This window comes from Pezoporus wallicus, unplaced genomic scaffold (assembly GCF_028554395.1).
Source record: "Pezoporus wallicus isolate ANWC-B61680 ecotype Strahan unplaced genomic scaffold, APGP_CSIRO_Pwel_v1 contig_3817, whole genome shotgun sequence".
NCBI lineage: Eukaryota > Metazoa > Chordata > Aves > Psittaciformes > Psittacidae > Pezoporus > Pezoporus wallicus.
Window position 1 is genome coordinate 2,577,901 of NW_026635157.1, and position 24,903 is coordinate 2,602,803.

The window sequence follows — 24,903 nt, forward strand, 5'->3', positions numbered from 1 at the left end:
AAGCATCAGTTAAGCCTTCAGCTGTATTTCAAGGTACAGGACCTCAGTAGGATAAAGATATGTTAAAAGTTAAACTTATGCTTAAAATGCTTTTCTGAAGTTTTTCACAAATGAAAACCTGAGTGTTCCAGTTAAGTACTCTGGCTGCAGTATTCTAGAGCGTATGCACCACCCTAACATATGTTTTTCAAAGCCGGGGGAACTATTGCATATTATGTCGTTCTTCATTTCATGACACTGTTGATGCAAACCAGGACAGGAAGCTGGCTGGGATTCTTTTCTCTGTGTGTATGTATTTTTTTTTCTGTGTGTGTGTGTGTGTGTGTGTGTGTGTGTGTGTGTGTGTGTGTGTGTATTTTTTCCTCGCTCTCTCGAAGGGAAAAAAGCATTAAAGCTAAAAAGAAAGAAAAACCTTTGAAATCTAAGTGGAGAAATGCTTCCTTTTTGAGAGAAACTGCACTTTTTTTTTTTTTTTTGGTCTTACTTGCAATGTAATTCTTAGAGACAAAAAAATAAAAAAATAATAGCAGTGTTAAAAATTGTTTTATGGCTACTGTTTCCTTTTTGACCTTGCTGCTCGACTGTGATTATAGGAGAAGCTGATCAGGAGATCTCAAGAGTTGCAGCTTCCTGGGATTGTCTCAGAGGAATGAAGAGCAAAAGAATAACTTTCCGTCATGGAGTATGTGCCAGTATATTTTCAAGTGTCCTTAAAAGACTTTTCTTTGGGCATAATAAAGTGGATTCAAGGACCCAAGAGGCCAGACCAACAAACAGATATCAGTCCTTAAGCTATTTTTTTTTTTTTTTTTAAAGGAAAGTCAGCAGTTGATCTCAGTAACATTTCCTGTGTAAAATAGTGGCCTGCTTTTTGGTACTGGTTTGCTGTTTGGGTTGTTTACATTAGGAAGCAGAATGACCTAAAGAATGAAGCATTTCTTTGAGGAAGCGTTGTTCCTTTATGGTGACTATATAAAGCTCCCTCTTCAGCAGGCAGCTGGAATCCAGCAGTAGGATTGATCTTCTCCTTTTCTTTAACATCCAAGTCCTCTTTTCAACTATCACTTTATTGAGACAGCACTGTCTTGATTTATCTCAGGGCCAGGATAAAAGTGTTTCCCTCGATGACCTTGAATTTCTTCAGCTTCCTCCATCTGCTGGTTTGATGTTTTGGGCTAGATGTGCTCATTTTCCCAGCAAATGCAGAACCTGGCTGCTGCCTGGCCTTGCTTACAGTCTCTATTTGCTGCCCTTGTGGCTCAAATGCTTTGCTTCAAATGGATAAAGTTTCTTGGACGGTGGTGGGATCACTGTCATGTAAATCTGGTATACATGCTTCACTGTAAGTGAAATTGGTGCCTAGGGTATTGTTCTTTGTTGCTGAAGTATCTCATCTGCAGTTGAGTAATTAGCTGCATAACAAAAATGTTTGTTTACATCTAGAAAGTGACTCATGCCCAGTTAAATTGCAAGTAGCAGTGCCACGAATTCATCACTTCCCTGGCTGTATGAATGGGCATAAAGAGGCTGTACCCTGCCTGTGGGGGATTGTATGTGACCTTTCCTTCTCTTTTCAAAACTGTGTTTGTTCTGTTCTGGAAAAATGACAAGAAGCATTAGTTGTCTTTTCAGGTGGCATAAGATGCCTCAAAGCTAAGTGCTATTGCGTCTAGCTGCCATCTGAGGGGAAGAGTCTTGGAAAAGGAGGGTTTTGGGGTTGCCTCCTCATGTGGTTTCCATGCAAAGAGGCCCCCAACTGAGCACAGCTATTGTATGTGCATGAAGCAGTAAATGGCATTTTGTCTGATTCTTATTATGCAATCATATTACCTTCATGTGTGGCCTGGGGAGGGAAGTGGGAAGGGAGGGCAGAGTGAACCAACCCACTTACCTCCCTGGTGATAAACCAGAGCTTTAAACGTGAACTGATTTGTGGTAGGAGAAAACCAGACCAGTGTCTGGCATCCCTGACTGTAGGCTTTTGCTGTGTTCATATCCTGTATGTATGGAAACTGGCCTTCATCAGCATGGGAGGGTTTGGAGCAACTTGTGCTGCTATGCTAAGGGTCACCTATGTATGGTAGTAGTGAGTGTGTTAAATTTATTTTGTACTGGGTACTAGTTGTCTTCATAGAGCTGGGTTGCTTCTCCTTGGTTAATTAATGTGACAAGCTTAGTTTTGCAGCTGAGAAGCTGTCATCGTGCTTGCGCCGAATTATGCTGAACCACATTATGCTGAATCATTCTTGTTTAAACATTTGTATGATTGTACCTAATTTTAGCAAATTCTTAATTTGGCACGTTCATATGTACGTTTACACATGATGCTTTCATGGCTTGTTAATCTCTAGTTGTGGCAAGTTCTGTATTTTTGAAATCTGAGTTGTCTTTAAAATGGATAAACAACGTATTTCTTTTAGTTTATTGAGCAGAACATCTTAACTGGAGTGGCTAAAAGATGAGACTAGAGAAAGTTTATCAAAATATGCAGTTATTTAACTGAACTAACAAAAGTTAGTTCAAAGGACCCATGGAAATGTGGCTCTGGTGTCCTCCTTCTCAGCCCTTTCCATGCCACCCAGGCAGGCTACTGCTAGTGGAGGGAGAAGCTAGAAATCAGCAGACCCCTAGTGTTTCTGTACCCCTTTTGATTGGCATGGAGATGTCCTGGCCTCCAGTTCCTTATGAGAAGAGCAAATGATGCGAAGTATGGAAGCAACTAAATGGTACCTGGAAGCAGTGTGATGTTGGCCAAGGAGGAATTTATTGCGGAAGGAGGAAGTAGGACTGCAATGAGTATTTGAGGACAGCGTTGGGGAAAAAGATTAAAATTTGCCCGGAAGATGTTTTTTAAGCTAAGTTAAAAGGAGGCACACTAAGATATGTGGTCTGAACACTGATCTTTGGGGTTTTGTTGTTTCTTTTTTGTATGTTTTTTAAATCTAATCTTGGCAAGATCAATTGTCTTAAGTGCTTTAGACTCCTTCTGCCACTCTGCAGATGTTCTGTGAAAACTCTATGAACACTGAGCAGTCTGTGAACTTAGTCCAGGTCTTGACAACAGTTTAACGGGCTGATTAATGACCTGTGTTACTGTAGGTGCAGGTTTCCTCTTCTGTCAGCTAGTGGTGTAACTAAAACTTCCACAGATGTGGCTTTTTGAAAAAAAAAAAACAAAACCAACAAATCAAACAATAAACAACCCACCCCAAACCCTAGGGCCGTCCACAGCTTCAGATGAGAAATCAAAATGGAGAACTTCTCTCCCAAAAGATGAAGAATAAAGAATATGTGTGTCATATACTCTGTAGAGTAATGACTTGTGGCTCGTAAGAGCTTGAGTGCATAAAACAGAGAAAAGCAGAGTAGATGGCACCCATTGAACCAGCAGAGAAAGGAGAGCTGTGCTAGCTAGTTGAACTCTTGGTTAGGCAAACAGGATTCATTGTGGTGGATTAAAATGATCAGATCTGAATTTTAACTTTAAGTAGGAGCACAGGCTGTGCGTCTTTGGGGAACCCCATCTGGTTTCAGGCCTTTTTAGTGGGAAAATGAGACAGTTATGACACTTTTGTCATCTGTTGTGGGCTCTTTTCAGGCGAGGGGGGAGTTACCACAGTTTCAATTTGTTCAGTTCATGAAGTTCCTGCTGGATTAATATTCTGTAAGTGAAATGCTCTGTCCCTGGTGGTGTTCAAGGCCAGCCTTGGGTGACATGATTTAGTGTGAGGTGTCTCTGCCCATGGCAGGGGTGTTGGAACTAGATGATCTTAAGGTCCTTTCTGACCCCAATTGTTCTATGATTCTATGAAATGTTTTGGTTTTGGTTTCCCGTTTGTCAGCTTTACACTGTGTTTTCTTAAAGGTCAAAGACAGCTTGAAAACTCAGTGCTCCAGCATCATTTCCCATAGCCTTCCCTGTCTTCAGAAAAATCTGTTGTGACCATTTTTTTTCAGAAGGAATTAATTTTTTTTTTTCCCTGCTGTTCCCAAGTTGACTTATGTAAGTCACTTAAACCTTCTCAGTTTCCCTGTTTTCGAGGGTCCTTGCAGGTTCAGCCTTCAGCTGATGATACAGAGGAAGAAGAAAAACAGATGAAACTATAGTAAATAAACAAAACACAGTGAATCAGCCTGTTTGTCATTTTCTCTTTGCTTCAGAATAATTGCAGTGATTTCATTAGAGTTATTCCTGATGTAAAGATGATGGTCAGGCCTTGTTAGTAGCAGTCTTTGTCATGCAGCTGGACTCGTAGGTGGATTTATAGGTATTACTGACTGAATTGATTTAAAATCAATTGATTTAAAATCAAAAACCACAGAAGTGCCCTTTTTTATTATTATTTTAAAGAAAAAACTAATATCCACTAAAAGAAAAATCTTACACATGGCCTCTTATTTAGAGTCATTCAAACAATGAAACCATGAGGTTTTGCATTTGATTTTGCTGAGGAGGGGTTCATATTTTTTTTTTTTTGTGTGTGTGTTCTACCCCTGACTTCTGCTATCAACCTGGAGCCTATGGGATAGTTATTGTTTCATCTGTCACCTCATTTGGATCCTGAATGGTTACATCCCCTCATAGAGTACAAAGTAACAATAGAAAACATAAAAAGTAATACTGAGCAAGACTTGCATTATAAGTGAAAGTGAAAGGAACTGGTGTTTCTAGTCCCCAGGGAGGAGAGGGGAAATAGCAGTACAATGGGTGAGTAGTATAAACCAAGCACAGGAAGAAGGTTGCTGTTTATGGGCTTCCTAAGTGTACCTACATGAAGCTCAATGTAGTATGAGGAATGCAATAATACAGAAAGAAATGAGAAATCAATAGTTCTAAATATGTGTATAGCAGAAGAACTGCAGAATGCTTTTCTCCAGGGAAATTGTATTTCCTAGTTAGTAAATGGTACTTGGGGTCACCAGAAATTCAGTTTCCCAGATTAACAACATGATATGGTTTTCTTAGACCATGTTGTACAGTTGCCAGAAATGCCATCCTCTGAGTCTGCACTGTGAACTCAGCTATTTATTTAACCCAGCTTCTCTTATTTTGAAAAGACTATTCTCCTTGCCGAACATACTTGAGACAAGCTCGATTATAACTGTTTCTTATTTTCTAAAACAATAAGAACAAATGACAGAAGGAAAGACCAGATCTGCTGTTTCCACTTTGTTCTTGAACAAAAATTCATTTAAACATGGAACATCTCTCAAGAACCTTCTGTTTTGTGCATTCATTTGTGCTGTACAAAGCAGGAGAAAAATGCTACATATTGTCATGGGTCAAATTTGATGCCCAGCCTGCACTTGCAGAATACGAAACAGTCTTCTCTAGAGACTACTTTGAAGGGAGCTGAGTGTTCTTCAGAGGAGTGAAGTTTGATTTGTAATCCTGTCTTTAAGAAATGCCCATGCATCCTTTTTTTTTTATTATTATTTATAACTTGTATTTAAGAGTCAAGGGAAGAAAAACATTTTGCCTGTTATTGCCAAATAATGTGCTACATGTAAATAGAACAACTGCTTGCTTTCAGTATCTATAATGACCAGGTGTCCATTTTAGAAACCTGTAGAAAACAAGCATGGAAAAGGGTACCAAATATCAGTGAATCAGTGAACCTCATTTACTAGCTTCAGGTATAAATACCTGTTTTCTAGTAATGGAATTGCTCATAGTTTAAATTGTTTATTTCTGCATACCTTGACAGAGTAACAAGAAACAAGCTCAAAAATGGTAGCAGGCTCTACAAGGGTCACTGCTGAGTTTTCACTTCAGTTCATGTCGAGGTGTTCACTTGGTTGCTGTAGCAGCTACAAGTGAGGTAACTGTAATTAATCTGGTTTATTAAAAGCAATGTACTGTTGCCACACTATTGGTATAGTTTCACTCAGTTCTTCAGATGCTGGTGGATCTGACAGTTGCCCCCCCTGGAAGACTTGCTGCCAGTAAGGGGCATTGAGTCAGTGACAGTGACCTTGTAAATACAGACCACCGTGCTGAAAGTGAGGTGCTCTGCATTGTGTTTCTGTATGTGTGTTCCTTTATTCATTTCATAGTTATCAGACTTAGTAGTTTGTTGAAAAATGGTTAGTTACCAGAGCGTGTTGCAGATTTTTACATGGACTTTGTATTTTCCAAAGTTGCACATTTCAAGAAAAGCATTTTACTAAACACGTGATTTTTGAAAAGTTTCAAGCACCTCTGCTAAAAGTAGTAATTTGTCCAAATTAAAATATTAGACTGGAACCACTTTAAAAGTGTAGAGCTGAAATGCAAGCTAGACTGTGGATTTCATTTATTCCAGACACAGTTAAGTGAAGCTTTTTGATCCAGACAGTCCTACTTTCTGAGTATAGTTCAAAATCTAGGTTGAGAAATGAATCTCACATTGGAAGTTTGACCAATTTGTGTATGTCACTGGAGGATATTTAATAAGGTTTGATTGGACCTGGAAGGTAATGAGTGCCTGATATTTTTGGTGAATAGACAGGAGTTAAAGATTTCCTGAGGATGGCCCTGAGGTCATCTTGCATTTCACATAAATGCAGCCTACAAGAACATGTTACAGACTGTCCCATACATTGCAAGACCAATGACATCATTGATAAACTCGGTATATAACAAGTGTGTTGGGTGAGCGAAGTGTTTCTTTTCTATATTTAGCACAGTTAAATGGGATGATAGTTTGCTTTATGTGAAGGTAACATTTTCTTGATTTTATTTAATGTTTTTAAAAAAAAAATCTCAAATTTGCAGCGAAGTAAAGATGTAATAATCTGAATTTAAGCTGAGACAAGGTATATGTTTTAGTATGTTGGCTCAGTGTACCTTGCCAGCCCACCACAAAGTCAAGAATATTTTTAAGGGCCATACTGAAACGAAAAGCAAATCTGTGTAACTTCATTTTCTGGGTACTTTCGCTGGTTTTGGCTTGATCCGAAGCCCGCAGAAGTCAATGGGAGCCTTTCTGTTATCTGTGGTTGGCTTGGATTGGGCTCCATCTTAATAATGTCATTAGTTCAGCAATAATATTTCAGGAAGCTGAAAGACAGCTTGATAAGGTGGGAGAGAGCAGGCAGGGCTTAGAAATCAGTGCTTCGTGGTAGACTGTTCATGCAGGCAGCACTGTTTAGAAAGGGTAGAGCATTTTGGAAAAACAGATCTGCTTCTGCAAGTTGCTTAGGGATACTGAAGTCAAAGAGCATCCAAACATTGCTTTGTGAGTTGCCTTTACTGCAAATAGAGTTAATGTTTCATTATATATGGAAAAATGCTATCAAATTCCCCTCTGGGCCTCATGGAAAAAGTGAGCTAACAAGAATGTTAATTTTAACCCCCTTCTCAGATGCCAGGAAGGAGGAAAGAGTTCTTGAGGCTGCCATACCCTCAAGATACCCATCCCAAGATACCCTGTTGAGGTCAAGAACACTTTTTTTCTTCCCCGATCTGAGCTTTCTACCTCAGCCAGGAAGAAAGAAACTCAAATTAGTTGAGAGAAAATGGGAAACAAAAAATGCTCATGCCTCACATGAAACTGGGATATGTGTGGGGAAAGGCCTCTGTGATTGGGAGATAGATGGAAGCAGGATGACCGTGCCTGGATAGATCTGCTCTGGAGGCTGCAGGCAGCGCTCAGCTGGGACCAGAGTATGCAGAATTTCACAATGACCCAGACATTGTGGGCTTCTGCATATTGGGGTATTAAGGATTACATTCTTAAGTGGCTTATCTTTGAAGGCAGTAAGCATGGGCAAAGAGGACCTTGGAAACCTGCTCCCTGGTTCCTTTTTGTCCTGGAGCTGAGAATTAAGCTTGGCTCTGCTGCCTTCCACATGGCTCAGACTGGAAGTGGGAAAGGATGCCCTGTACACGGCAAGGGGAAGAGGAAATCTCTGGCCACATGACTTTGTGCAGATGGTCTTAGGCTTCTCACATAATCCTATGTTTTTTTTTCTTTGGAGGGACCATACCTCTCCTTTGCCTGAGTGTAGGCTTGTGTAGGAGGCTCAGTGAGGGAATCTTCCTGATTTAATTATTCCTTACATGTTGTTTGCCTGTGTATGGGACAACTGAGCCCCTAACAATCAATCTTGCATGCTCTCAAATAGGAAAATGCTACATATGATCTAAGCTGCATGCTGAAATGGGGTTATTGGAAATGAATTTTATGGCTGAATAGGCATCATGTTGTCTCTTTGCTTTTTTGGGCTTTTGGTTATTTATTCACAATGTCATGCTGGGAAAATGTTTTATGTCTTTCCATTTAGCTCACTGACTCAGTCTTCTGCTTCTGGAAATGCTTATATGCAGATGAAAAAATATAGATTTTTCTGTGTAAACTGGTGGCTTACTTTTTGCTCATGTTAATTGAAAGGCTTATCTCTGTGGCATCTTTTTTAAAGAATGGGAAAAGAATTTCCTGAACTCCTATTATATGCCTTAAGGTAAATTATTTTTGCTATTTTTTATCCATGTTGTCGTTGCTTAGGAACGGAAGTAATAAGATTAATTTTGAAGTCTTCTCCTTCCATTTGTACTTCCATCAAACTGTTAATTCCTTTTAGCTGTTATGTTCCATGCAGTAATTTACTAAATATTTAAATGTCTTCCCTTATAGCCTTTGCATGCATTTCATTTGTAAATCTTTCTTCTCACACATGGTCTGTGTTTTGGTAATAGAGGTCTATTGCAGGCATTCGTAATTACTAACATTCCTTACAAAGTTTACATGAGGAACTTTATTCAGGTGCTACAATTTTTAGGTGTTTCAGATTTAGAGGTATTTTGATTCTGTGAAGAAGATAGTCTCTCGATTGTAAGACTGTTGCATTTTTTTCCCTTGTTCAGAAAGGTTAGGTTTACATGGGATAATTATTGCTGTAGAGCATGTTTGATTACTGTTAAGATAAATGACTGAGAAATAATCCTTGGTAAGTAAAGCTGCTGGTTTTTTTTTGCTTCCTTACTAGTAGTCTTCCCCTTCATTTCTAGGGATATTAGAAGTGGGAATATCATTGAATGATCTGGCTCTTCAAATATGAGCGTCATTTGTCTGTAACCCATCATGCTGCTACATTAATTTGTTTATACCTGTCATCTATCTTATGGCAGATGAGAAGAAAAACCAATAAATAGCTATTTTGCCTCCTCTTCCTATAACTTTCCGTATGTTAACATGCTTACTTTTGTTCACTTAGTGTTCAGGCTTGAAACAGCATGTTTCAGATTTCTCTTTAGTATAATTTGTTTACTTCATTTGGTAGGGGCAGTGCTTATCAGCAACATATGTCCTCTTTGTTTAAACTGAGTTTTCCTAAAAAATGTTGAGATGATATACTGTGGTGTGTATCCTTGCAGAAGCTGATGCCCTCCATCTTTTACTGTACAGTGGAGATAATAGAAGCCTCTTGCCTGCTTAACTTGTGTGATTAAAATGGGACACATTGTGATGTTCTCAATTAGCATGATCAGCTCCCTGGGAGCCCTGGCTTTGGTGGTTTGCATTTTCCTCTCTAATGAGTAGAAAGACTCTTTTGAGAATTGCTGAATAATTCAGACCATTAGGAACCTGTCAACTTAAACAATGCCCCCTCTGACCAGAAAAATGATTGTGAACAGTTGGACGCCCTGGCAGATGTTGAACTTGTTCTCATTGTTCACTCTGCTTTGGGCAAATAGCTTTGCAGCTACTTACAGGATTTGTGCATCACTCCTTTCAGGCAGTGTGTGTGGGTGTAATCAATACATGTTAGCCAGACTTCTAGGTTTTATACCACAGTATTTCTTTTAGTTAATTTAATGATATTGTGATAAGTTGCTTATGTTGCCATATACCACTTTTAGTAGGTTGGCTAGCCAGCTATAATGAGAAATCACAATCAAAGCTTAAAAAAAAGAAAAAAGGGAGCAAACAAACACCATTCCCCCCCCCCCCATTTGACTTCTTTAATATTCCTTCTGTTATGTTAATTCCTTATTTTGCATTTTGTGCTTATCGACGAACAGAAGGATTAGAGGTATTGTCAAACAGAATTTGCTGTGCTCTCATATAACCCTAGGATCTGCAGTTTCAGGGGAAACATTCATGTCTTGAAACTTCCTATAAAATCATATGCATATGCAGGACTACTTTAGTTAAAACTCATTATGCAACAAGATCTCTTTTATATGCCCTTTGGGGCATGCTATTGAAGCAAATACTGATTTAACACAATTTTCTTAGAAACTTTGCCATAATTATCCTTCTGTAATGTTTATTTATGTCTGCAGATTTTTTAACTTAATTGATGAAGAAGTGATCAGTATTATAATGAAAATTTATCTAATAAATTTAGTTAGAAAACAACCCCTTAAAGCTTCCCGCCCCCAGCAACTGTTTGCACTTCTCTCTTGAATGGGTGGTAGCAAATAGTCAAGCTTGCACAAGCAATTAGCTGATCTGTTGGATCAGTTAATGGAACAAGCTATGGTAGTAATGCAATGTGAAATAACGTCTGTGTTTTATAAATATTTATGTTGTAAGATCTCCTAGTATATTCTTGTGACAAATGACTCCACCTTCAAATATTTTTACATGTCTAATAGGCATAGGTTTTTTTTAATGGCATGTGTGAAGTCTTCAGTTCTCATTTTTTTAACCGAATGCATTGTAAACCTTTCCACTCCTATTTTTATGGCATTTCAGTTGTTCATTAGATTTTTGTTCCTGCAAAGTTAACGTGATTAAGTCGAGAGCATTTACACATCTACCTGCGGTTGTAAAAGAACTTCTGATTATAGCTTGGAAGATAGAGTTACCTAGTTAACTAAAACTTGTTTCTGTCCATTAGGTATTGAAAAAGGGTACTGCTGAAATAGGCTGCTTGTCAAAACAGATGCCTCAGTTCTGCTCTAGTGATACAGAAAGTAGCAAATACTGCTCAGAAGGGGTTCCCATCTTGATCTTGTGATTCAGTGTTTCTTGCTCACTTTGTTTTTCTTAGTTCTGAAGAAAAAAAGGCTATTAAAAAATGCGAGCCTCAGAGGCTGTGCAGGGCAAGCCTCTCTGTAGTGGTAGCTGCTACCACTTGTGAGCTGCCATCACCTGGGGCTCAGAGATTAACTCTTATGAGGGCCTCGGTGGTCCTGGACATTGCAACAGCAACCCTGGCAAAGCAACCCTCCATTTTGTTTGCGGAGCATGGCATTATATGGTGTGGGATGTCCCTTTGGCCCTTTGGGGTCAACTGTCCTGGCTGTGTCCCCTCCCATCCTCTTGCCCACCCCAGCCTACTTGCTTGTAGGGCAAAGTGAGAAATGGAGAAAACCTTGATGCTGTGCCAGCGCTATTCAGCAGCAGCAAAATCTCTGGTGTGCTGTCAACACTGTTTTGGTCGCAAATCCAGAAGCACCGTAGGGGCTGCCATGGAGAAAATTAACTCCATCTCAGCAAGACCCAGAGCAAGAGTACTGATTGATGGTTCCCTCTTCTATTGTGCTTAGTCATCTAAATTGAGGAGGTAGGTTTGCTGTGTAATTCACCTATCTCTCCTGATTTCCTGTTTTTCTGTAATGCTTCTGCCACATGCCCTGCCATCACGAGCATGCTTTCTCTTTCTTCATTTAATCATACTGAAATTAATAAGACACTAACCAGAATCACTTTGATTCCCCAACTATTCTCTGTAACTCACTTGAAAATAGATCATAACCACAAATAGTAAGCCCATGCCTACAGCAGTGATAAAGAACCACACAGCACAAAAATAAAGGAAAAGTTCGTCTTCCTTTAGACATCAGGTATGGCATATTACATGCCTTCAGTGTCAGTGGGTTCTCCCTGTTTCAGACATTAGGAAAACCCATTTGAGAGGAGCATTGAGGTACATGTGGAGAGTGCCTGGACAGCAGCCCCTCTCTGCTGAGCTGGGCAAGAGCATGCTGGCTCCACAGAAAGGTGGGAGTGGGGAGCATCCCTTTGATCTCTTGAATTACAGCATTTCACAGGGAGAACTGCAGCCTCTGACAGGAAGATGGTAGCCATTTAGGGCATTGTAAGTCTCTGTGATAGCTGAGGATATAAAATTGTGCTCATCTGCATTATTTTTTGTTGCTTAACATCTGTTCTGACCTACAGCCAGAGCTGTTAGACTCACGTTGATGCTGTCATTCAGTAAGTGAAATGGCCTGCTGGGGTCTGTGAGCTTTGGTGAGAAGCTCACATAAGCTTCTATTTACTCATTTCCCACATTCCTCTCAATCAGAGTTAAGCAACTGTTTTAACAATAACAGTGCATGAGCACTGGTTTGCAGAAAGGTGAGAAGTTCTCAGAAATTGAATTGACATCTTCTAGAGGAATTTCATGTGGTGTAAGGTTTCCCTTCACCATGGGCTGAATGAGAGACTGCTGTTTTCTTTTTTGCATTTCTCTTTCAAGGCTGAAGATACCAAGGATGGACCTTGAGTACAGCTCAATGAGAATATTTCTCTAGCAGATGTTGCATGGTTCAGATGTTTTAGTAATGAAATCATCAAGGCTTTGAATCTCATCTCTGGTTATTATTTTGTTGACAATAACATGTAATTGTTTTTTAACAGCTTAGCTACAGTTAGCACAGCTTCCCAGCTTTCTTGAGAGCTCCATTAGAGGTTTTTGATTTGAGAAACGCAATTTCTACTTCAAACTTCCTTAATTCCTACCCAAACTCTGTTTTGGAGAACATAAGTGCATGTTTTGGATTTCACAGGAAGTCTTCTTACACCTCTGCCAGTCTGTGGTTAAGCCATGATTGGCAAGATACCAAAATCTCTTCATCCATGACCATCCAGTGCCTGTTTGTTGAGTATTGGCAGAGGGACCTTATGGACCAGGGATTTTCACACAGCTCAGCTGTATGAATGTCAGGTGAGCCAGGCAGGAGAGGGCAAAAGGCAAGTGGTGAACTGGCATTTCAGAAGCAGACTTGAGTGTATCTAAGAAAAGATATTTTATAGGGGTGGCATATGTTATAAAAGTGGGCTGAGTTTAGGGAAGGAGGTGTATTGTCTTAGCATGAATGCTGTGAATATGTGCATTTTCTGAGTTTTCCTTAATGAATTTCCATTGCTTGGAAAACAAAACAGTGGTGACAATGGGATGTCTTAGCACTTTCAAAGTAAAATTTAAGTGGTTTTGTAGTGTAAAAGTAGTGTAGAACATAGGTTAAAATAGCTGTCTTTATTTTTGATCATTCATTCATCTCCATCTATAAAAATAAGTTCTTGGCTTTAAAACATTTTGTAGAGCATATGTTTAACATACAACCTTCATAACACCTTTTTAATCTAGAATGTTTATATAGCCAACCTGCTATCCAAGGCACAACTTTTAATTCCATTACAGACTTCACTGTACAAACTACAGTTTGTTTTTACTGCAAAACAGAGATGTTAAGAGCCATTAAGCTAGCAGAGACATGCATTAACACAAGCTATGGAGCTTCCTGTTTCTGTATTGAAATACCCTTTAATTTCCTGTGTGATCTAGCAGCTTCCTATAAAATGAGGATAATGGCACCCTTCTCTTTTCCTGCCATGTTGTGATGATACATTTGTGGAAGATTGTGAAGCACGTAAATACTTTGCATAGTAAGAAGAGATTAATGTCATGTGTTCAGCATGGAGCTTGCCTACTCCTTGTTGATTTTCAGAGGATATTTCATTACTAGATTGCCCCAAATAGATAATGGCAAGGCAGTGGGTAGAAAAAGGGTACAAAGTGGATGTGGAGACTTAGTTTTGCTAGTGTAATAAACAAGGACCATCCTGCTGCAACCAACAAGCTAGACTCTACCAAAGCCCTTTTCAGGCTCTTCTGCCTGTCCCCCAAGGAGCTCCTCAGGGATCAAGGCAGGAGGAAGCCTTGTGGTCAGGGCGAGGGCACTCGCAGCAGCCCTGAGTTGGAAGGATGTTAAAGCTCCATTAAGTCAAGCCAGAAGAGTATGCCTTCAGCGTGTAATGCCAGTGAGTGTGCTAAAAGGTACTTTAGGGGTGGAAGCAAGAATAAAAAAACTGGGGAGTATCAACTAGAGTCCTGAGACCAAGCTAAATGCGAAAAGTGGGAATGGCTGATAAGTGGGAGACACAGTAAATACACAGGTAGGTTAGATATAATGTAGTAAATAGCTGAATGACCTCTAGGATTAGAGCGATAAAATGTAGTGAACTTGGAGGAGAAAGTACAGGGTTGAGTGCTTTGCACTAATAGCAAAAATGCCTGTTGACATTTGGGAGTCACCCTCTGAAAATGAAAGCGGAAGGGAATCAACAGCTTTATTACCCGTTGCTGGAAGATTGTCAAGTACTAATGTGATTCGGCTGAGTCCTAGGTTATGTCAGTCCAGGTATTTTCATTGACTTAGGGAAGAATTACTGTTATTGAGCAGAGTGCTGGAGAGGCATCTTTGGGAATAGTATTTATGCTTCTGAACATTCACCTTTAAGAAAGATAAGTTCGACAAAACAGGTGATTAAAGGCTTCTGGGCTGGCTGGAGGCTAATCTTATCTAAGGAGTCATTCGAACATGCTTTGTTTAATCAAGTAAGAGGTGGATTCATGAAGGAAGTACAGTACTTTTGTGTGAGAAGGGGGATGGAACCAGAGAAACCTCGTGGTTAGCTGTCATTGCTTCCACATTAGTCCCAGGGCTTGGATGTGGCCTGTTAGTGAAATAGTTGGACCACAGCAACGCTAAGTGAAGAGAATATAGCTGTACTGGGAACAGGAAAAAGAAAATAGTCTGCTTTTCACAGAGAGCAAAGTTGTTACCAGAACAAGCAGATGTGAAGCCCTCAGATGGGTATTAAGTTGTAGAATTAAGAATATGGGCATAAGTCATGTACTGCTTTTTTAAGAGGTGAAATAGGATTTTATTCCAAATTACTCCAAAGCTGCTGGGTTCTGGAGTTCACTGTGTAATGAGACAGGATAGCAGACACAGTGAAACAGAGGTCCACCTTTAGGTGTCAATTCCTGTGTTGCTATGCAAATTGTTATTTCATTTTTGTGGACATAAATATTGATTTGGGGCTTTTGTGGGTTACCAGTGATTTCTGTTGTAGTGTTCATGTGTTTATTTTCAATTCAATACATCATCTGCAGCGTAACTTGGCTGTATTTCCATGCTTGGCACTTGCATGTGACCCTGTGATTTTATTAGAATATTGAATAAATGCCTTGTTTTTTGGCTGAGTTTGCTCACCAACTGTTGCTGCAATCAATGAAGTGTTCAGCTTTTCTGATAATAAAGCAATTGTTCATGTGCTTAACTACAGATTTAACAGCCTAGCTCTGTATATTGGAACTTGGGGATGTCATTTGCATCCAAAGAGACCTGTTTTATCTGAGGTCAGTTATTAAATCCCAAGTGATTGTCTCCATAGGACAGTATAAAAAGTCTGACGAAAGCAGTGAGGAAGAGAGAGCCTGAGTTTGCGGTTGTATACGTGATGCTGTTGTGCATTTGTTAGACGTGACTGAGAGCCGCTCTTAAGAGCTGGTTTTCATGACTACAGCATTCCCGCTGTGGTTTGGCAAGTTGTGTTTTTGCCAGGGCGTCTCACACGGATGTTAGGAATACCTACTCCCTCCTAGCAAGTTAAAAAAAAGGTAAAAAGAAAAACCTCAGAAGACCAAAAAAAACAAACCAAAAACAAGATACCCTGGAGCTATCTTCAGGCAAGCAAACCCCTGTCAATTCAGCAGCCCTCTGAGCAGCTTTCCTGTGGAAGCAGCCTGGAGGCTGAGGAATGCGGGGTCAGACAAGAGCCCAGTCACAGCATATTCTCCGGCGGCTGTCCAGCATCGTGGCAGGCTGGCCCGCATAATCGTTTCAGGCGGCCCGTGGAAAACCACCCTCTGGTTAAGTCTGCATCATGCTGTTCCACCAATGGAAAAAATTGAACGGGAGGAGGGTGTGTAGCCTGCAGACAAAAATACATCCAGCCTCGCGCAAGATCTGTTTTTAGTTCCTAACGGCTGAGCATTTTGAAGTGTTAGGCACAGTTTCCTGGCGTGTCCAGGGCAGGGAGAGTCCCTGTGCCTGCGTGTCTGTGTCGCCATGGCAGAGCTGGGGCAGCTAGGAGGTTGAAGCCAGTGCCCTGGGGAAGGTAAGTGAAAGCGGGAAGAGGGACTGGAGCCAGTGAGGGAGATGCTGGGGGAGAGCATTCAGTTGTCTGCTTGCCTGCTGCCGGACAGACCTGGAAAACTGCAAGAAAAGTAAGGAAAGACTTGGGAAGCCTCTGAAAGCAAAGGGCAGAGCAGGCTACGGCAGCACCAGGTCTTGTAGCCTTCGCGCTGCCCCTGCTATCGCTGGCTGTGCCCGCGATGAATGGTTTTCCTCTAGAAAACAGTTCTCGGTGGTCATCTGTCAAACTCAATTGCCTGAATTGCTAAATAAACCACCACTAGGATCATTTTCAGCTCTGCTATGACAGGGCTGGATTTATTTTAAGGCAAATTATGAGAAAGTATATTTGAGAGTGCTACAGTTGCTGCAACATTAAAGTGACTCTCTAATACAGTGTGATTAATAATCGTTGTGAATCTTTTTTATTATGCTGTCTATTCTCCTGAATACTCCAAGTAACCTGCAGTAAATAGACAGTGTATCCAAGCAAGGGTTATATGTTTGTGAAGAGTTAAGAGGACAAGTTTCAGTCAGCACTACAACCACCACTGAACTGGGGTGGTAAGGAAAACTGGAGCTCCTGCATCTGGCAGAGGTAGATCCTGCACAGGTTTTGATCTTTCTACATTGATTTTTGATATTATGTAGATTTTTAATATGTAACTGTACAAAAAACTGTTAAAAATCAATGTTTTGTGGCACAGGAAAAGTAAAAAAGAGAGAAATGCCCCAGAAATGGAGAAGTGCCTTCCACTACCGCATCCCCCAATTTTTTTTTAAGCATGGGGTGATTAATTGCTTGTACAATGCAACCAAAGTTTGCTACTTTGTTTATGCTTGTTGCTGATGTGGTCACAGAGTTAATTTTGTACGCTGATGTATTACTTCTGGAAATGGTGCGTTTCTTTCCCTTTTGGGTGGACGATTCATTAACACTATACAATGTATGGCAAATTACTAGTTAGAGGCAATAGATGGATTGTATTTTTTTCATGATCACCTTCAGCAGGAAAGAGATATCCATATGTCATGGAAGAGAGGACTCTGAATAGTGCAGTCGGTAGCTGTGAAGCTACAAAGCAAGTGTTTCAGTGGGGAAGCCTAATCCTCAGAGTACTTTTTTATTCTTCTGATGTGTGAGTAATGCACTGGTACTACAGGGGTATAGAAAAGGAAGCCCAGAGCTGTGTGACTGCTATAGGGCTCTTGGCATGCAAAAATCAAGATCTGCTTTTAATTTTCCAAAGGGCTGTGTCTCAGGTTTACCTCGGGTGTCTAACTCCCAGATCCTCTGTCCTCTTCAGGAAGTCCCGGGGCCGAAGGTGGGAAAGCATTTACTTTGGAACTGACACTCTCAAGTGTTTATGAATGTGTAAACTGAGAAATAGAAAAGACTATGCCAAATGCAGCATGGGTTCCCCTCCCACTTGTGGAGTGGGCTATGTAAGAGGTGGCAGGCAGGGAGTCCCACAGCCATCCCAGGCCCTATCCTACAGCCTGAAGCCCACTGTCTTGCAGTTGCTACTGCAAATTTTTCTTTGGTGCCAAGGGTTCAGAGTTGGTCCAATAGACCTGGGAGGATCTTTTGGGGCAGAATGGGCTAATGTTCCTGCCTGGAATTGCTCTGCTGCCTTCACTTCTGCTCTACCTGGGATTGCTTGTCTACAGGGATGCTCAGGGTATGGTGTTGTGAGCTGTGTCCTAGTCCAGAAATAACATTTCTTTTACCCTCTTCAAAGCTGATGTTTTGTAATCTACAGTTTTGGGTGGATACAGGTCAGAGAATATCCCCATAGCTGCCTGCTGACTATGACTATTTGATGACATGAGTTGATTGTGATTGCTACTGAAACAGACAAGAGGAGGGCAGATGTTCCTGGTGGGGATTGGGAATTCCAGTTTGACAAGAACATCAGAGTCTCACCTCCAGCTGTTACCATGAATAAGGAGGTCTAAGGCAGCGATCTCTTCAGGGTTATGTCTAAGCTCAGGCAGGAAGTCTGCAGGTCTGAGCTTGGTCTCTGAAATGTTGTTACTCACTGGCCCAGGGCAGGCAGCGAGGCTGGAGCCGAAGATCCCTTGCTTGGAGCATCTTGGCTCCTTTCAGGTGCACCATCCTCTCTCCCCTAGGCCTTGAAATCCTTTGAAAGCACCATATTAATCTACATCGGGACCTGCCAGTATGCTTACAACCAGAGTAAAGACCTTTCAAATCACTGGGCTCATTTCCCCTTTGAGGGCAGGAAATAGACCCTTTGACATATCAACTCTTTAACTACTGCAGCTACTGCATTAAGCCAAGATGTTAGCTGGCATTCCTGGTTGTTGGGGTTTGTTTTTTTTTTCTTTTTTTTTTTCTTTTTCCTAAGCTAAATGGCTTTTATTTAAATGGATGTGCACTTTAGCCATTGTGTATAATTTCAATAACATTTACAGATGGTGAAATTTGTTTCTCCTGCCAAAGAAAAAGTCCCTAGAGATTTAGATTGTATAAGCACTAGTGTAATATGATAAGGATCTCTAGGCTTGACTCAGTCTTCCATATTGCCCTAACTTGAAAACTATAGAACATAATTTAATTAAGCTGCCAATGTTTTGGACCCAGAAGAATAGGCTGAGTAAAAGAAGGAGTCATGTCCCAGGTAAGGAATGTGTAATTCTGATGCAGTATATATGTGATGCAGTGTAGACCTGTTTGGATTAATGTATTTAAAGAAAAGAATCCTGGTAAAGAAGAGTGTCCCTTTCTTGCTTAAACTGTGAAATTAGAAGTCTATATGCCATGTAGGTATGATTCACAGCATGAAAGAAGTTTCTGGGGTCATAATGACTACTGATTTTTAATAAGAAAACTATTTGTTTTGATTTGATCTGTGAGCTACCAAGCAGTTCTTAATGCAGGAGTCTGTAGCTTTAAAAAGGCTAATGAGTGAGTGAGGAATTCTGGCTTCAAATTGGATTTTTAAGACAAAATAGTCCTATTTTTTTTTTTAAAGAAAGGCATACTTGTGGTGTTTTGGTTATTCATTCTTTGAATGCAGTGGTATATAATGCAAAGTATCCTGCCAAGAATACCATGGTATAATTATTATGGTATATTTTTGTAATAGGAATGCGATTGAGATTGCAGGAATAAGAAATCTGCTTCTGATTTGTGGAAGCATGTGACCAAAATGCGTAGTTCTAAAAAATACAGTAAATTGTTTCCAGTAAGAAATTCTACATTTAATCCAGACACAATGTTGTGCTAACCTGCCTCCCTCATTAATTTCACATATCCATCCATACGTGCAAGAAGGGGAGGACAGGTTCGCATTCTAGCATTCTGTATTACTTTTGCATTAAAACCCCAAGTAGATTAAAACTTAATTAAACTTCAAACCTGTAATTCTGTATCCCTGTAAGAATTCACAAAGTGCACTGATTGCTTGCAAAGCTTACGAACATGTTAGTATGTGAAAGATAGTTATATTCAATTTCTAGGACTTTACATAAGCCATTTAAAATGGACAGTGTTTTAACAACTAAGTGAAAGAGAATGTAAAAAGAAAGAAAAAAAAAGTACGAGTTGCTCTGTCAATTAAAAGTACCCAAGCCAAACCAAAAACAGAAAAGGCTTTTCCTGATGTAAAAAGCCAGTAATGTAGTTGCTGTACATGACAGCATGCAACATTTCTAACTGGATCTGCCATTAAAAGAAAATAAGTTGGTCATTTCATATAAATGAGGGGGCTTTCTGTTTCCTTTTTTTATTGCTCTGAAATGCTTTCAGATTCTCCATTATCCCAGTTCCACTGATCCTGATGACAGTCTCCTGCTCTGCACTTATGAACCACGCACTCAGAGCAGCCACCTGTGTAAAGACTCTGGTGAAGCCTTCCCTCCATGCCTCCCCTCTCCACCATGTGCAGCCTGGAGATGGCCATTGTAGTCTGACTCTGCAGTTGGGTGTCCTTACCTGCCCATGTGGAAATAGGATTTTCAAATACAGCAGAAAGCATGCAAGACTCTCCTCTTGCTTCATTACTAGAGAGCAGTTGATGGGATATACTCTGCCCTTTGCATGTAAAGGCTCTTTGCACAAGTATTTATATCGCCACTGAATGAGTTGAAGTTCTGCCTTACTTTGCCAGATATTTATACCAGTATGGATAGCTGAGAAGGGACTGTGTCCAGAGGCAGGTGCCTTCTTTAAAGGTACTGCGCTGATGCATGTAACAATCCTCCTGTTGATGAAGAGGTGGTGACACATGGTGGCTGTGTAAGCTACAAGTATGAATAAAACACTTGGTTAGCTTATTTCTTTCTTGAATAATTTCCTCAAGGAAATTCCTTCTTAAAAAGTTTAAACTGTATCCTGGTGTGTCACTGTCAAGAACTGAAAAGATGTAGGCTTTTACTTTTTAGTGGTGAGACGGGTAGCTCTAGCTCCTACCTATTTTTAGCTCTTGATCCAGCACTTCTTTTAAAAGCCTTTTTATTGTTAAAAACATTTAATTTAAGCCCTTCTGATGTGCATGAAGAGTTCCTGTTCCTGGTATTGCTGAAGACTCATGAGTTTCTGCATTTCTTAATGAGTCCTCACTCTGGTGCTTATTTTATGGCATGATGTTATCCTCATTTAGACCTGTTGTTTGTTTTTTTTTGCCATTGTTTTTGCTGGTTTTGCACTGATGCCCTGTTTAGTGAAGATCAACTTCCCTCTACTTCATCAGCAGATTTTTGGGAAAGCTTCAGCAGGTATTGAATGGTTTGCAGATCACTTTTTATACAGCTGCCAGTGAAGATTCATTGTCAGCAGCCATCCATAGGAATAAAGGCATCAAAATACATCAGAGAGATAGCTTTGGTGGATGTGTTTGTGTGCCTCATGGGGGTAACTTCTCGATCCAGGCTAAAGCCTAACTTTGCTAGGGCTGAAATTAGTTGAGCTCTTTCAACATCCTGGGTGGTGAAATAGTCAGTTCCAGTCAGGGAAACCTGCTGAAACTCCCTAGGAAGATGCTACCGCAGTCTCTTGCCTTTTTGTAACTGGTATATAGCTACTGTCCAATGCTGACTGTGGTTGCGGAGCATTCAGTCTACTTATGGCTCTGTGCTTGCCTCCCATCAGTCTGGAGCTTGCCATTTTCTGACCTCTAGTTTTAGGGTCTCAGCCTGGCTAGTGTGACTGTACAGGAAGCAGATGGCTGGCAGTAGCAAAATCATTTTGGTCTGTGTTCCCACTGTAGCAGATGAGACCAACACAGGAGCCTGTCTCCCTTGACTCAGACCTCCCGCTAATTCATAATGTAATAATTCCTTGTTGTATCTTATAAGCAAACCTAGTACTGGGATGTTGTTGTTATAGTTCAGTTTTGCTTGCAGTATGGTTAGCAAGTTAAGGTTTCTAAACCTGTATTTTGAGAGATTAAGACTGAGGAGGAATGCACCCATGCAATTGTAGAGCACTACTTGTACGTGCACTCACCTTCATCTTAAGAAAGGCATTTACCCCTCTGGCATTTATAAAGCAGTCTAGGTGCGGTGGTAGTAATCGTAGAATAGTTAGGCTTGGAAAGGACCTGATCAGGCGCTTCTCCAGAACGGCTCGCGTGTTTGTATTTTGGAGCCCAAAAAGTCTAAGGGAACTTAATGTGGAGAAGCCCAAAGGTGGGGAAATACGTTTTTAGCTCTGGGGTTATGATTTGCGCTAATTATTGGGTGTGGTGGGGAAACATACTAATCACCCCAGATTAGTATGTTTGCATAGCTGGGTTTTTTGAATGTGTTAAGATGAACCAGGGTGAAGATTAAAAACTTCTTTTTTAGGGAATGTGGTATAATTGAAAGCAAATAAACTCTTAATAGTCGTCTTCAGGCACAGTGAGCTGCTTTCTAAATATGCTGATTATAACTGAAGAAAATATTCATAGAAACTGGTTTTACTCACAAGAAGTATTCATCCCTCTGTGTAAGAAGAGAGAAAAGCACATTTTCGTCTGCGGTGGTAGGTTGCTGTGGGAAATATAGGGGAAGCTGAACTCTGTTCCCTGCACTGTAACTTCCAGTGCTTCCACAGTTCAAATAGTGTAAAATGTGTGACTGGAGCAAGCACAGCCAGAGCTTGTCCACATTTGCCTGCCTGCCCCAGTGTCCCTCTGCCTTTGGGCACCAGCTGATTCACTCTGCTCTCTCCCCCTACACCATCCCCTTTATAATCTGCAGAAAGAAAATTGCTTCATACAAGTGTGAGGCAAGAGAAAGGCACCACAGCTGATTTTCAGGTTGATGGTCTTTGTACAGCCTTGCAGATGCCCCGATTGGTTATTGCAGTGTGCACGAATGTTTAGCCTACCGTAGCTTTCTGGACAGCCAGGATGCTGAGAGAAATTCCTTGGGGCTATTTCTATGGGATTTATTGACTGTTCTGTTGTACTGCTGACTGATTCCTTCACAGACTGAGGCGCTATTTTGTAGACATTGTACCCCGAGATAAATTTATTCGTTCACCCATTATGTGACCTGTGTATTGGATCAGACATGTACAATAGAGCCTGGTAGCAGCAGTTCGAGCCTTGATGAATTGAATGTCTATCTTCTGAGGTTCATGACAGCAGCTTGCTCGCTACCCACTCTCTTAAAAGGATTACCTTGCCATTGCACAATCGCTATGGAGACCAGATGGTCTTTTTGCCTGTTTCTTTAGACAAATTGGGTTCAGTGTTCCCTTATGAATAGATATAAACCCTTCAAAGCCCCTTGTTGAATGTACTTTCTGCTCCCAGATGAAGAATTCTGAATGTAAACTCATTGCTCATTTGTGGTCTGTGCCTGTTGGATCGAGGAAGGCAGTTCTGCTGGGGGTTCACAATTTGTTCAGCAGCTTGGAGTGTAGGAAGTTTGTGTGTTGTCTTCTGTTTACCTTCAATCTTTTGTTTAATCCATGTTTCATCTGACATTTTTAAAACTGTTTACATAAATGTGTGCACTTAACAGCATAGGCAAATCAAATCCATGAGGCAAGAGTGTCTTAAACATGAATGTTCCAAATTGTTAGAATAAGATAAAAGATAATTTTTTCTAGGCATTTTGAGACTGTTTTTAGCTCTAGCTTGCAGTCTTTACCTTTGTTTTTGGTAAGGTTAGCAAAATACCTAGGTTAACCAGTGAATTCTTTTAAATATCTTCAAGGTTCTTATACAGTAAATAACCACAAAGCAAGTAAAAAAACCCCAAACTCTACACGTTCAAATCAAGCGGGTATTCAGTTAAAAATTATGAACAGCAGCCACTGAATTTATGCAGAGAAGAATATTTTTTTGGGTAGTATATTAAGAATGGTTTCTAGCTAAAAATGTGTATTCTAGAACTGAGCCTGCAATCTTGTACATTGTCTTTTCTACTGAGTGTTTCAGTCTCTAAACTGCTGGTGTGTTCTGTGAGATTCAGCTTCTGTCCTTTTGATTTGAGTTGTGGCTTTTGTGTGCCAACTGAAGAGACAGTATGTTCAGATGGTCAGGAAGAACTTAGGTCTTGTTACGTTTGTGTGTGGGCAGTGCTTGGTGCTGTCTTTTTCTTGTTTTACTGGCAGATTAACTTAAAAACCAGAACAAACCTGAAGAGGGAGGTTGCTGGGTAGTTGATGGAGTGAATTGCACAGTGGCCTTTCACGGCAGGGGTCATAGTGGAATCCAGGTTTGGGGAAGGATAAACGGGTGCTGTGGGACATTGCTCTGACCGGTTTAGTCCACATTGTAAAGATCACTGAACAGTCCTGCCATCTGTAATTCGTCTTTCAAAAAGAAAACTGGAGGGGGCTCAAAGTTTGCCTTAATTTGTTGTTGAGGGGGGACAAGGACAGAATTAGAAAAAAAACACCCAGTGACTTAATCCTGTTAATTCAATGTCAGTTATTAAAGTCCGTGTATAAAAATGTATTAAAAAGTCCGTGTATAAAAAAGTCCAGGAATCCCTGGAACAGACCTCTCTTCTCTGTTTTTAACTTCAGTCTGTGGGTTGTTTTTTTTTTTTTGTAATTGTTTTGCTTATAGCTCTAGTAAAGTGTAAGTTCTATTTGAATGAAAAACCTTCTTTGTCTTTTTGGTGTTTTCTAGGAAGGCTGCGTGCAACTCCATCCGGATTTTGGCAAGTGTAATGGCTGGCCACAAAGACAATGCAGAGCATGTTAGCTGCTAACTGTGCCCGTGTTTAAGAGTGATTCTACAGGTTTGCTCTTCATTCTGTACTATGCTTTTCATCTAAAAGTGCTAAGGGATAGACGTAGGAATGTTAAAATATATGCAGACTCTAGGAGATAAGATTATGCTTTTGCAGCGGCTTATTTTGACAAAATTTTAATGAGGCTATAGTATATTTTCCTAAGAGTGATAGTCTGAGATCCGACATGCAAAGAAGCGTAGTGCCAATGGAAAACCACTTTGATGTTGTTTCTGTAAATTACAAAACAGTGGAGATTCACTCCAAATAACAAAACAGATCAATCTCTTTTACTTTGGGGTACACTTCATGTATGTTCAAAATCTTCTGTCATCTCACGGGACCAATTTGACTGCTCCAGTGTGTGCTATTCACTGTGAATTTAGTAAAAAGCTGAAAAGCATTTTACTAACTGAACTACCAAACTGTGCCATGCTGAACAAACATAATGCTGTTTTGTGCTGTAATAGAAGATGAGGCTGTTCAATAACCGAGTTATTTTTTATTTGGATTTTCTTTTTCCTTTATCCTGTATTGACTCCACTTAAACACAAAGT

General features: G+C 40.4%; 1 protein-coding gene across 1 annotated transcript in view; it reads left to right on the forward strand.

Annotated features, from left to right (window-relative positions):
• The window catches only part of TIAM2 (TIAM Rac1 associated GEF 2), a 134,524-nt gene that overhangs the window by 23,011 nt on the left and 86,610 nt on the right, over positions 1 to 24,903 (forward strand). Inside the window, exons 2-3 of the mRNA XM_057406274.1 lie at positions 594 to 682; positions 24,244 to 24,355. The gene's annotated coding sequence lies outside the window, so the exon portion shown is untranslated. The remainder of the gene's footprint in view (positions 1 to 593; positions 683 to 24,243; positions 24,356 to 24,903) is intronic.